Below are 12,196 nucleotides of genomic sequence, written 5' to 3' on the forward strand. Positions count from 1 at the left end.
ATAATACACAACTTAGATGCTGCAGAACATCATAATACACACTTTACCTGCTGCAGAACATCATAATACACACCTCAGCTGCTGCAGACCTTTTTTTTTTTTTAATAAAGAATTGCTGACAGAGATCTCCCCCTTACTCTCAAAGAGAGCTTCTGCAGCAGCTACCATAAATTATTAAAGCGTCCTTCCAGTTGTACTCTCCTGCCCGATCTAACATCTAGCTCATGCACGCTGGGCGGTATAGTTGCAACCGTATGATGCCCAGAGAATAAGGTGCACGGTCCTTATTAATTAGAATTGAACCTGTGCACAATATTTTCAGGCATCATACAGTTACCGCCGCAACTGTACTGCCCAGTGTGCAGGAATGTCTGTCAATGCCAGATGTTATTTCGAGTGGAAGAGTACAGCTGGAGGGGCACTTTAAAGTTAGAAGTAACCTCAGAGTTCGCTTTGTTTTCTTTGCCACACCAAACTAGAATGAACTCGTACATTACATTGCTCGCATCATTTCAATTTCTCACCTAACCACTGTGAATTTCAAATGGCCTGATACATTATATAATGATTTGGTGTGGACAAAAAACGATGCAAGCAATGTAATGATTAAATTGCTCATTCATGTCACTTTTATTTCCAAACTGTGCTATATTGCTGCTTTGACTCTGTAAGTTAGAGAGGTGTTAGAGAGGGGTAGTCAGAAATTTCTGGGCCCCATACAGCAAAGGAGTCTTGGCTCCCCCTCTCACTATTGGGGTGGACGCAAAGTAAAGGGGTGGGAGGGCAGCAGTGAAACTAGTATGGTCTCTTTGGAGGGGCAGGGCAGAAACGGCTGGTGAGTATCAGGGGGCAAGGTGGAGAGACTATGTGCCAGGGCTCAGTGGGGGAAGAAGGATGGGATATCTGGGAGAACAGAAAATGGCATGGGTGGAAAAGTGGCCAGGAGGGAGACGTAACCTTATAGGGACTCTGTAGAGGGTCAGGGAAGAGACAAGGACTCTGTGGGGGGGGGGGCAAAATGGAAACAGTGTGTGTGCAGAGAATCTGGTTGCAGGGTGGCAATATAAAAAAAATTATTTAACTGAAGATGCTGCCACACAGCAGAGTCACTCATCAAAATGCCTGCTGCAGTCCCTAAGATCTCCCACTGCCACGGCATGCCTGGATGATGTTTTTCACCTTCTCTTCTCACGCAGCATACACGTCTTCTGTGTAGACACCACACAGTAAAATTAATTCAGACACCAGACCTCTAAATAATTTCAGACCCCAAACCAGAAAAAAATTCAGACCTCTTAAGTAATTCAGACACCTTTCCACCAGACCCCTACCTGCCGCCACAGTTTAGCATTCAGGCTTTTATGGTCTATCTAGTGCAGGGGTCTCAAACTCGGCCAGGTAAGTTGACAGGCCGCATTTCAAGAATCCAGTTTTACAGTTTAAAGAGGCTCTGTCACCAGATTTTGCAACCCCTATCTGCTATTGCAGCAGATAGGCGCTGCAATGTAGATTACAGGAACGTTTTTATTTTTAAAAAACGAGCATTTTTGGCCAAGTTATGACCATTTTTGTAGTTATGCAAATGAGGCTTGCAAAAGTCCAAGTGGGTGTGTTTAAAAGTAAAAGTCCAAGTGGGTGTGTATTATGTGCGTACATCGGGGCGTTTTTAATACTTTCACTAGCTGGGCATTCTGATGAGAAGTATCATCCTCTTCTCTTCAGAACGCCCAGCTTCTGACAGTGCAGATCTGTGACGTCACTCACAGGTCCTGCATCGTGACGGCCACATCGGCACCAGAGGCTACAGTTGATTCTGCAGCAGCATCAGCGTTTGCAGGTAAGTCGATCTTACCTGCAAACGCTGATGCTGCTGCAGAATCAACTGTAGCCTCTGGTGCCGATGTGGCCGTCACGATGCAGGACCTGTGAGTGACGTCACAGATCTGCACCGTCAGAAGCTGGGCGTTCTGAAGAGAAGAGGATGTTACTTCTCATCAGAATGCCCAGCTAGTGAAAGTATTAAAAACGCCCCGATGTACGCACATAATACACACCCACTTGGACTTTTACTTTTAAACACACCCACTTGGACTTTTGCAAGCCTCATTTGCATAACTACAAAAATGGTCATAACTTGGCCAAAAATGCTCGTTTTTAAAAAATAAAAACGTTACTGTAATCTACATTGCAGCGCCTATCTGCTGCAATAGCAGATAGGGGTTGCAAAATCTGGTGACAGAGCCTCTTTAAGTGTCGCTAAATGCAGTCCGGAGGCTCAGTTTGCAGCATTTGGCAGACACAAATGTCAAGATTGGGCAGCCCCCTTTAAGATAGAGCCACAGATCCCTCTGCAGATACTGCCACAGTGCCCTCGGTAGATAATACCACAGTGCCCTCAGTAGATAATGCCACAGTGCCTCCTGTAGATAATGCCACACACCCATAGATAATGCCACAGTGTCCTCTGTAGATACTGCCACACACCAACCCATAGATAATCCCACAGTGCCCTCTGTAGATACTGCCACACACCCACCCTTAGATAATGCCACAGTGCCCTCTGTAGATACTGCCAGAGTGCCCTCTGTAGATACTGCCACGGTGCCCTCTGTAGATGCTGCCACAGAGCCCTCTGTAGATGCTGCCACAGTGCCCTCTGTATATGCTGCCACAGTGCCTGCACTAGTGCTTTGCCCAGGACTCCGCTCTGGGGAAGACCCTGACAACACTGTCCATATATGGACAGCGATGTCAGGAAATTCCACAGAGTCCCTGCGTAGAGTCTATACTAGCACTCTGCCCGGGACTCCGCTCTGGGGAAGACCCTGACAATACGGTTCATATATGGACAGCGATGTCAGGGAATTCCACAGAGTCCCAGAGCAGAGCCAATACTAGCGCTCTGCCCGGGACTCTGCTCTGGGGCAGACCCTGACAACACTGTCCATATATGGACAGCGAGGTCAGGGAATTGCACAGAGTCCCAGAACAGAGCCTGTACTAGGGGCTCTGTGTCCCGCGGGCCGCAGATGACAGCCTCAGGGGCCGCGTGCTTGAGACCCCTGATCTAGTGGATGTGGGATGTGATAAAATAAAACATATATTGGTGGGGATTATCTGCTGAGACTCTGTGGGGGAGATGTCCAATTTTCTATGGGTGCCTCTTTATAATTACATGGGGTTAGATCTCTATGGTAAGTGAAGAGTGACAGTAGGTAGCTATGTGGTGGAGTAAGGGAGGTGTGAGGTAACATGGCCTCTGTAAGGGGAAGAAGGCTGTAGCAAGGGAGAGATGCCAAGTGGCAGGGAGTAGACACTACATGGCATGAGAAGGGGGTACACAAATTAAGGGGCTCTGTAGGTGAGAGGGCATTAAGGAGACGCCTTGGCAGTGGCATTGTGGGAGAGCAGGTGGCACACAGTAGGTGACAGGGGCTTTGTTACAGTAAAAGAACTTGCCTGGGCTGTGTGGAGAGGGAGGCCAGGTCATAAAAGATGAGCTTACATTACAAAAACTATATGGATCATATCTTCTCCACCCCCTTAGGTATTACCTCACTACCCACCTCAGGCTATGTAAATCTTTGAATGTGGTTTTGTTGTATTTTTTTTATAAAGTTTACCAGTCTGTTTGGTGCTACTTTGTAAATACTTTTTAGTAAAAATTATTTTTACTTTTTGAGACACAGCTGTTTTGTATCCTGTATACAGAACAGCTGTATCTTTTGCTAAGACCTGAATCTGTCAGTCCCGCGTACCTGACAGGTTCAGTCTCAGCGGGTCTTGCGTGTCTCTGTTCATAATTTAGATATGATCGATAACAGGTGGATGTCAGAGACACGCAGGACCCGCCGACACTGAACCAGTCAGGTCCGCGGGACTGATGGATTCAGGTCTTAGCAAGAGATACAGCTGTTCTGTCTACAGGATAAAAAGCAGCTGTAGCTCAAAAAGTTAAATAATTTTTACTAAAAAGTATTAACAAAGTTTCAGAACACACACTAAAACATTTTTAAAAAAAAAATCAAAAAAAAAAAACCTCAGAGGTGTACATAGCTCCAGTCAAAGAATAGCGGCCGAGCTGCAGTATTGCAGCTCTGCTCCTATTCAAGTGAATAGGAGCAGAGCTGCAGTACCACTGAACCGCAGCTATGCAGTGGTCGGAGCCAACTGCTTCCCGCTCTAACTACTGCATCCCGTTACAAACATCCGGTGCACGGAGGCAGCCGGTGTTGCGGATCAATACGGGGTCCGTATGTCAGACACTCACCGATCATATACTGATGATGACCTATCCGGTGGATCGGTCATCGGTTTTCAGAAAGTGGACAACCCCTTTAAGATCTCTCTCCCTCCCCCAGATATCCTCTCTCCTTCCTCTGCCCCTCCCCATATATTTCTCCCCTCCCTTCAGATATCCTCTTTTTCCCCAGTTACCACACCTTAGTATAATGCCTCCTTTAGTGTCATCCACCGCCAATTTTTTTCTCCTTCCCACTACACCATCTTTTCCCTCCCCACCTAATAACAACTCCCTGCACCCATTGTCATCTAACCCAACACCCACCCCATAGAAAGCAAATGTCTTACCCAGATCTGTATGACATCCTGTTAACACTGAAGCACCACATTGTATCACTAGCAGCGATGGCTCTTATCTCCTGTGCTGTGCAACGGGACAATAAACCTGTTTCTCCCTCTAGTTACACAGAACAGGCGATAAGAGCCGAGGTAAGAACTGCTGCTAGCGATACAATACTATGAAGCAGTGCTGAGAGGATATAGTACCAACATGGTTAAGACATTGCTTTTTATTTGGGGGATATGATGTGAGGAGGCTCCGGGCAGCAGCAGCCTGATACAGACATCACATACGCACTGTGTCAGAAGTTTTCTGCTGCATGACGCCTGCACTGGACTCAAAACTGACCCTGCCTTCATGAAGTCTCCCCTCCTTGTCTCCTCCACACACGCTCTCACGCCGGAGGAGAAGGGGACGGGCACTATGTGAAAAGCGGGCTCTTATGATTTTACTTTGGTGCAAAGAACGGGCCCCTGCTCTGTGATGGACCTGTTCCTTTCACCAAAGTTAAATCATAAGGGCCCCACTGCTGTGACCAAATGAATTCAACCAGTGGAGAGCGGGCTACCCTTTTTTTAAATTTATAGCTGGGCCCCTGACGGCAGTGCCACCAGTACTGCCCTGATGGCGGCCCTGGGGGTAGTAGTAGTAGCAGTAGTAGTAGTAGTACTGCACTACTACCCTTCTCTGATTCCTCTGTAGCTCACTGAGACAAAGCAGGAATATATTTTTAAGTTGCTGGCAGTTGCAGCGGGGAGGGGGGGGGAGTGGCTGTGTATATAATAGTACGTCAAAATTCACAAACGACATCAGGCCCATACTATTGAAGAGGTTTTCTAAAATCCACAGAAAATTCACTAAATGGAGGTAATGGTATGAAATAAAAACTTAACCCATACTTACCGGAGCGGTGGCACTGGACCGGAAGTGCGTTTATCAGGTGAGTATAGGTTCTAATCACATTTACTCCAATTAGTAAATTTTGTGAGGATCTCGGAAAACCCGTTTAAGTCAAAAGGGGTTAAAACATGAAGAAAAGTGAAGGATTTAAGTACATCATGTTACGAGCTTTTGTATGCTCTTTTATGCTAAACTTTGCAACTAGAAATTGTGCCAAATGAGTGTAAAAACATATTACTCCTGTCAATCACACTGGTGTAGTTCCAAAAGCTAGAAAGAACTTCTAAAAGCGTAATCTTAAAGCCATTGGTCAGAGCTGTCATTAAAAAGGTTGTCCCAGAATTAATGGGAAAAAAAAGACTATCATGCATAATATAGTGCATGACAATCTTTTTCTAACAAAGCTAAAACCAGCCATGTATCTTACATGGATCCAGAGATCTTCCTATTCATTGCTCTAATTGCTCTGCTAGATTTTCTTCAGGCTAGCAGCTTAGGGGCGTGTCCTTTATTCTGCAGCTCCTCCCCTCTCTGTCATAGCTTGCATAGCCTGATTCTTCTATTTCACTGCCTCTTCTCTAGGAGTAGCTTTACAAATGCCCTCCCATTACATGTCTTTTTAGAGGAAAAGCCCAGCCCTATATAACTGAAGACAAGCTACAGTATGTTTCTGAATAAAAGCTTATTCTCTACTTCTTTACTGACAAGCAGAGAAGGCCTTTTCTATTGGCTGGTGGCAGTTGGAGAGTGGAACTGAGCATGTGCGTTCTCCCTTAATCAGCTTAGTAGGAGGACGTGCACATTACTACACAGATTGAACACCAGGAGGCGCCATTATAATGAAGTAAAGGAAATATCTTGGAACTGGAGTATTTTTGTAACATAAGGTAAATTACAAAACTAATAAACTTTTAATGCTGAATTATATTGTTAGAACATTTAAAAGTGGGACAATTCCTTTAAGGAAATTCTGTCCTAAGTGATTATTGTGCAAAGCATGTTATTCCTTTTGATATTTATTTAAAACAGAAATGCAACTGAGAAAATTCTTTTGTTTTTATTTAAGTATTGAACAATACAACTACTGAACATTTCACCCCCCACCCCACACACATGAAAAAAAGTTAATTTAATCAGCTAGATGTTGATTGGAACTGGTTTCATATGCTTCTTATTTAATTTTAAAAAAACTGTTCTGTTTTTCAAATATGGGCTATTGTTTGCCAGGTTATAATGACAGGAAGTTTATAGGTAACAACAGATATATAGTTTCTTGTGTGGTTGTCACCAATAAAAAATAGGAATGTAATCAAAACACCCAGTACCCCTCCCTTCCCTGACTCAAAAAATTGAATAAAATTTGATCAAAAAGTTGCATGTACCCCAAAATGCTACTAATGAAAACTAGTATGTCCCACTCAAAAAAAGCAAGCCATTACACAGCTATCTTGATAAAAAAATGAAAAAGTTCTGGCTCTTAGAATATGGAGCCAGGAGGTCATGCGGGGGCTTTCTGACTGGGATCGATGCTGGCCCGGGAGCGGACCAGTCCAGTCACCTGACCTCACGTCAGCGACATGAGATCATGTGACTGAGGACAGATGACTGGACTGGTCCACTCCCGGGCCGGCACCGACCCCAGTCAAAATGCTCAATGACCTGGCTCCTTCTAACAGTGAGTCACGTCAGGCAGACAGGAGAGTGGTAGTGGTAGGCTACCATTCTCTGCTCTGGCGGCATTGTGACACTGAGTACAAGGGGGAGGGGGCTTGTGTGGCACTAAGTACTAGGGAGAGGGGCAGTGTGGCACTAAGTACAAGGTGGGTGTGTGGCACTAAGTATAAGGGGGGTGTGGCACTAAGTACTAGGGGGCAATGTGTCACTAAGTGCAAGGGGGTGTGTGTCACTAAATACAAGGGAGGGCTGTGCACAATATCTACAAGGGGGGCTGTGTGTGGCGCTATCTACAAGGGAGGTCTGTACGTGGCGCTATCTACAACAGGGGGGCTGTGTGGGGTTAACTACAAGAGAGTGGCTGTGGGTGGCACTATCTACAGTAGGGTTGTCACGATACCAGAATTTGGACTTCGATACGGATACTCTGTGTAGTATTGCGATACTCGATACCAAAACGATACTTTGCCAACAATAATAACAATTTTTAAAAAAGTTCTTCCATTTTCTGATGTGAGGCACGTGGTGTGATGAATTTTGAATGTCCATGTGCCTCACATTAACAGTAATTAACCCCATCATGTTCCTCACAGTCATAATGGACAACATTGGGTTAATGTGTGAGATACATGATAGGGTTAATTACTATAAAAAGAAAGCACTTTTCATTTTATTTTATAACAGCGTAAATAATAGAAATGACGTTATATATTAGTTATTACGGTCGCGACGATACCGAATATGTGTATATTTTATGTATTTAGACTTATTTTAATATTTATTGTAAAAAATGTGTGTGTGTTTTTTTAAATTTAACATTACTTCATTTTTTTTTTACTTTTTTCAGGCGTTGTTAGGACATACCTAAGTAGGCCTTAACAACAGGAAATATAGTCAGACAGCCGTGGGGTCCCTCAATAAACTCTGGGCTGTCTGCCCATATATGGTATGTCCCTCGATCGTGTCACAGGGATTCCCTGTGACGCGATCCAAAGGGCACCCCTCTTCTCATTTTCCCCTTGAATGTTGCGGTCAGCTTTGATCGCAGTGTTCAGGGGAATAGCGGCTGAGATGAGAGGTTTCTCTGATCTCCACCATTAGAGGGGGACTGTGGCTGTGTAATATAGCATTGCCTCTCTCCTGACAAGCATGAGGTTATGTGGCCGGTACTGCACTAATGAGCGGAGGCGCAGGCATTGAAGACAGAGCATGGGGGTGTTTTGTAGTGCGCCCGCCATGTTTTGTCTTCAGTGCCGGCAATCATTAGTGCAGTGCTGGTCGCATCACATCATGCTGACCGCGAGCGCACAATTGTCAGGACTCAGGAGCGGGGCAATGGCTGTATTACACAGCCGCAGCCCCGCTGCTCTAACAACATTCATGTTTTACTATACTAATCTTAGTATCAAAATACAAGAATTAACGGTATTGAACCATTTGAGGGTGCACGGTATTGAAACAGTATCGAAATTTCAATGCATCATGCAACCCTAATCTACAGGGGGCTGTGTGTGGCACTATCTACAAGAGGGGGTCTATTTGTGGCGCAATCTACAGGGGGCTATGTGTGAATCTATCTACAAGGGGGGCTGTGTGTGGAGCTATCTACAAGGGGGGCTGTGTGGCGTTATATTCAAGAGAGGGGCTGTGTGTGCTACTATGTACAAGGGTGCTGTGTGTGACACTATCTACAAGGGGGGTGTGACGCTATCTACAAGGGGGGTGTGACTCTATCTAAAAGGGGGCTGTGCATGGCGCAATCTACAAGGGGGCTGTTCGTGGCGCTATCTACAAGCGGGCTGTGTGTGGCGCTATCTACAGGGGGGCTGTGTGTGACCTCTTTAATTTATTTTCTTGTAACTTATTGTTATGTGAAACAAACTTATAGAACTTTATCGCTTGTAAAATGTAGATTTTAAATGTAGGTTTTATCAAGTTACATTAAAAAAACTTGTGGAAAAAATTACACCTCATTGATTAGTAGGGAAAGCTGTAGCGTCCATGGCTGCGGGTCGTCGGGTCTACTCACCTCCTGACGTCCGCAGCCATGGATCTGTGACCGCTGGTCCCCATCTCCTTCCCAGGAGACACCAGCGCTCACTTACGCTCCGGTCCGCTGTGTCCCGTAGGGTACGCGCGCACGCTCGTGCCCGCTCTTAACTGGTTGCTGACACAGGACGTGAATGCTCGTCCTGAGCGGCGAGTACTTGGTGCATTAGGACGAGCATTCTCGTCCTGTGTGACAGTCGTCTGTGCGCGTGATCGAGAGCGGGGCAACAGCTGTAATACACAGTCACGGCCCCACTCTGACAGCGGAGAGAAGAGAAACATCTTCTCTCCGCCGTTAACCCTTTGAATGCCACGATGAATGCTGATCGCGGCGTTCCAGGAGAGGGGACTGCACTTTCATCGTATCACAGAAAATAACTGTGACGCGATCAAAGCCCATAACTTGTATGGCCAGACAGCCCAGGGTCCATCGAAGGACCCCAAGGCTGTCTGAACCTATTTCCTGTTGTTAGGGCATACTGAGGTATGCCCTAACAACTGCCTGTGTACAATCGGTACACAGGCTAATGTACTAGCATATAGATCTATGCAAGTACATTACAGTTAAAATCTAAAAATAAAAATTATAAATCCCTTTATGGGATTAAAAAAAAAAGTTAAATGAATGTAAAAAAAATTAATGATAAAAAGTCCAAAGAATACACAGAAACTCACATTTTTTTATAATAAATATACTTTTTAAAATATAAGTCCCAAAACATGAAATAATATAGACATATTTGGTATTGCCATGGCCGTGACAACCTGTACAACAAATGTTTAACATTATTTATGATGATCAGTGTATGGTGTAAAAAAAAAATATTAAAACTGCAGAGGAACTGCTTTTTTTCTGCATTTTCGCCAAAATAAAAATGTATAGAAATTAAACGATAATGTATTTGTACCAAAAAATGGTACCTACATAAAGTACAACTCGGCCCGCAAAAAACAAAGAACAAAGTCTCATACAACAACGTTGTACAAAAAATAAAAGAGTTATGAGCGTCGGGATGCAAAGCGGGAAATATAAAAAAATAGTTCTGTCCTCAAGGCCAATATTGACCGTGTCCTTAAGGGGTTAAAGGGCCAGCGTGCGCACATGAAGAGAATCATCATCATTAACACACATGATTTCCTGGACTATAAGAAGGCCCCGGCCCGTCTCATCCTTGCCTGAGCGTTGTAAGTATATCCAAGTCTGTCTTGCAAATGGTCCCTTAGTATTTCCCGTTCCAGTTGTTACCCGTGCCCTGTTACCTGTTCCTTTATCCCGTGCTGTGTTCTTGTTCCTGTGCATACTAGTTGGAGTCATGTCTACTGCACCTGCTGCTGTTTGCCACGTCCTGTGTCATCTGCCACGTCCAGAGGGATTCACCACGTCTGGCGCAACCTGCGGCACCTGCTGTCATCCGCCACATTCTGTGTCATCTGCCACGTCCAGAGGGATTCGCCACGTCTGGCGCAACCTGCGGCACCTGCTGTCATCCGTCACATCTGGCGTTACATGCTGCCCCAACCTCCATCCGTGCCAGAGCTGCGGCAACTTTCTGGACTATCCAGGTACCCTTTTGCGGGACTTCTTTATTGCTGGGGTTCCCTGTTGTTTGGCCAGCTGCCTCCCTGCTATGGCGGTGCAGCCTAGTGGGTCAGTGTATGACGCTGATTGGTCACTGATTGGTCAGCGTCATACACTCCTCTGTACAACGCCCACTTGGTCTAAAGTAAAAACACGCCCAGTTGGGAATTAAGAAAGTAATTAGCATAAAGCTAAAATCGCTAATAACGTGGTAAAAATAGATCGTTTTTCTAAATAAAAAGCACTGCTGTCACCTACATTATAGCTTATGTAGGAGATACGGCACTTATAATGTGGTGACAGAGCCTCTTTAAGCAAGAAGTAAGAATCATATAGCCCTTTTAGGCCCAAAGAGGAATAGTAAAAAAAATTGTTGTAAAAAATAGAAACGGTTTGCACTATCATTTCAATATAGCCCTACGAGTAAACTGATACGTTTAAGTGTTAGGAACAACTGGTGTCTCATTAAAAATTATCCGCTCTTATCCAGAGTTGCAGTAAGTCAACTGATACTGCGTCTTTCTGTAGATGCAAAAATCTGAGAGATGTACTGAAAAGAGGACGTTTCAGATTGGGTACGAAAAAAGATAACTGGTTACAAGAATTAATGCCGAGGGACAATTATAAATTCAGACAATGCAGATTCTGCGATTACCTGATCGGTACAAGGTACTGTACCTTAGAGGGGTAATCCGGGGACCAAAAATTGCTTTGCGTTCTTATTTTTATGTAAAAAAAAAGTCACTTACTAATATACTTTGATTAAAAATTCGGTACTAAACCCGGTGAACTGCTCCCGGAAGTCCTGGAGCTTTTCTAATATTGATGGCGTGCCAACACGGTCCCGTGTGACTGAGGGCTTGCTTTCTGTGATGTTCGTGTCGTGTTATCAATGACAAGACCGCAAGGGGCTGTCACACTGCCTATTGCTGGATTAAATTGCTAGCGCTTTGCTTGGAACTCCAGCACTGCTCCCGACATTTGGTCAGTGACTTCAGGTGTGTCCTATAGCTGGAGTTTCCGAGCAGAGCATCAGCTGAGGCTCTGTTCGGGTACTCTAGCTATAGGAAACCCCTGAGCAGAGCATCAGCTGGGGACTCCCGTACTGCTGCCGACGTCACTGTATATGGACTGTATATGGACTGTATATGGACTGTATATCGGCTGTATATCAGCTAATGAGCTGCTCGGGGGATCCAGCTGTAGGAAACCCCTGAAGTCACTGACCAAATGTCAGGAGCAGTGCTGGAGTGCCGAAAAAAGCGCTAGCTGATGCTCTGCTCGGGGACTCCAGCAATAGGCAGTGTGACAGCCCCTTGCGGTCATGCCATTAATAATACACCGACACAAACAGCACATGAAGCAAGCCCCAAGTCACGTGGGGCCATGTCGGCGCATCATCAATATTAGAA

This window comes from Rhinoderma darwinii, chromosome 4 (assembly GCF_050947455.1).
Source record: "Rhinoderma darwinii isolate aRhiDar2 chromosome 4, aRhiDar2.hap1, whole genome shotgun sequence".
NCBI classification, from domain to species: Eukaryota; Metazoa; Chordata; class Amphibia; order Anura; family Rhinodermatidae; genus Rhinoderma; species Rhinoderma darwinii.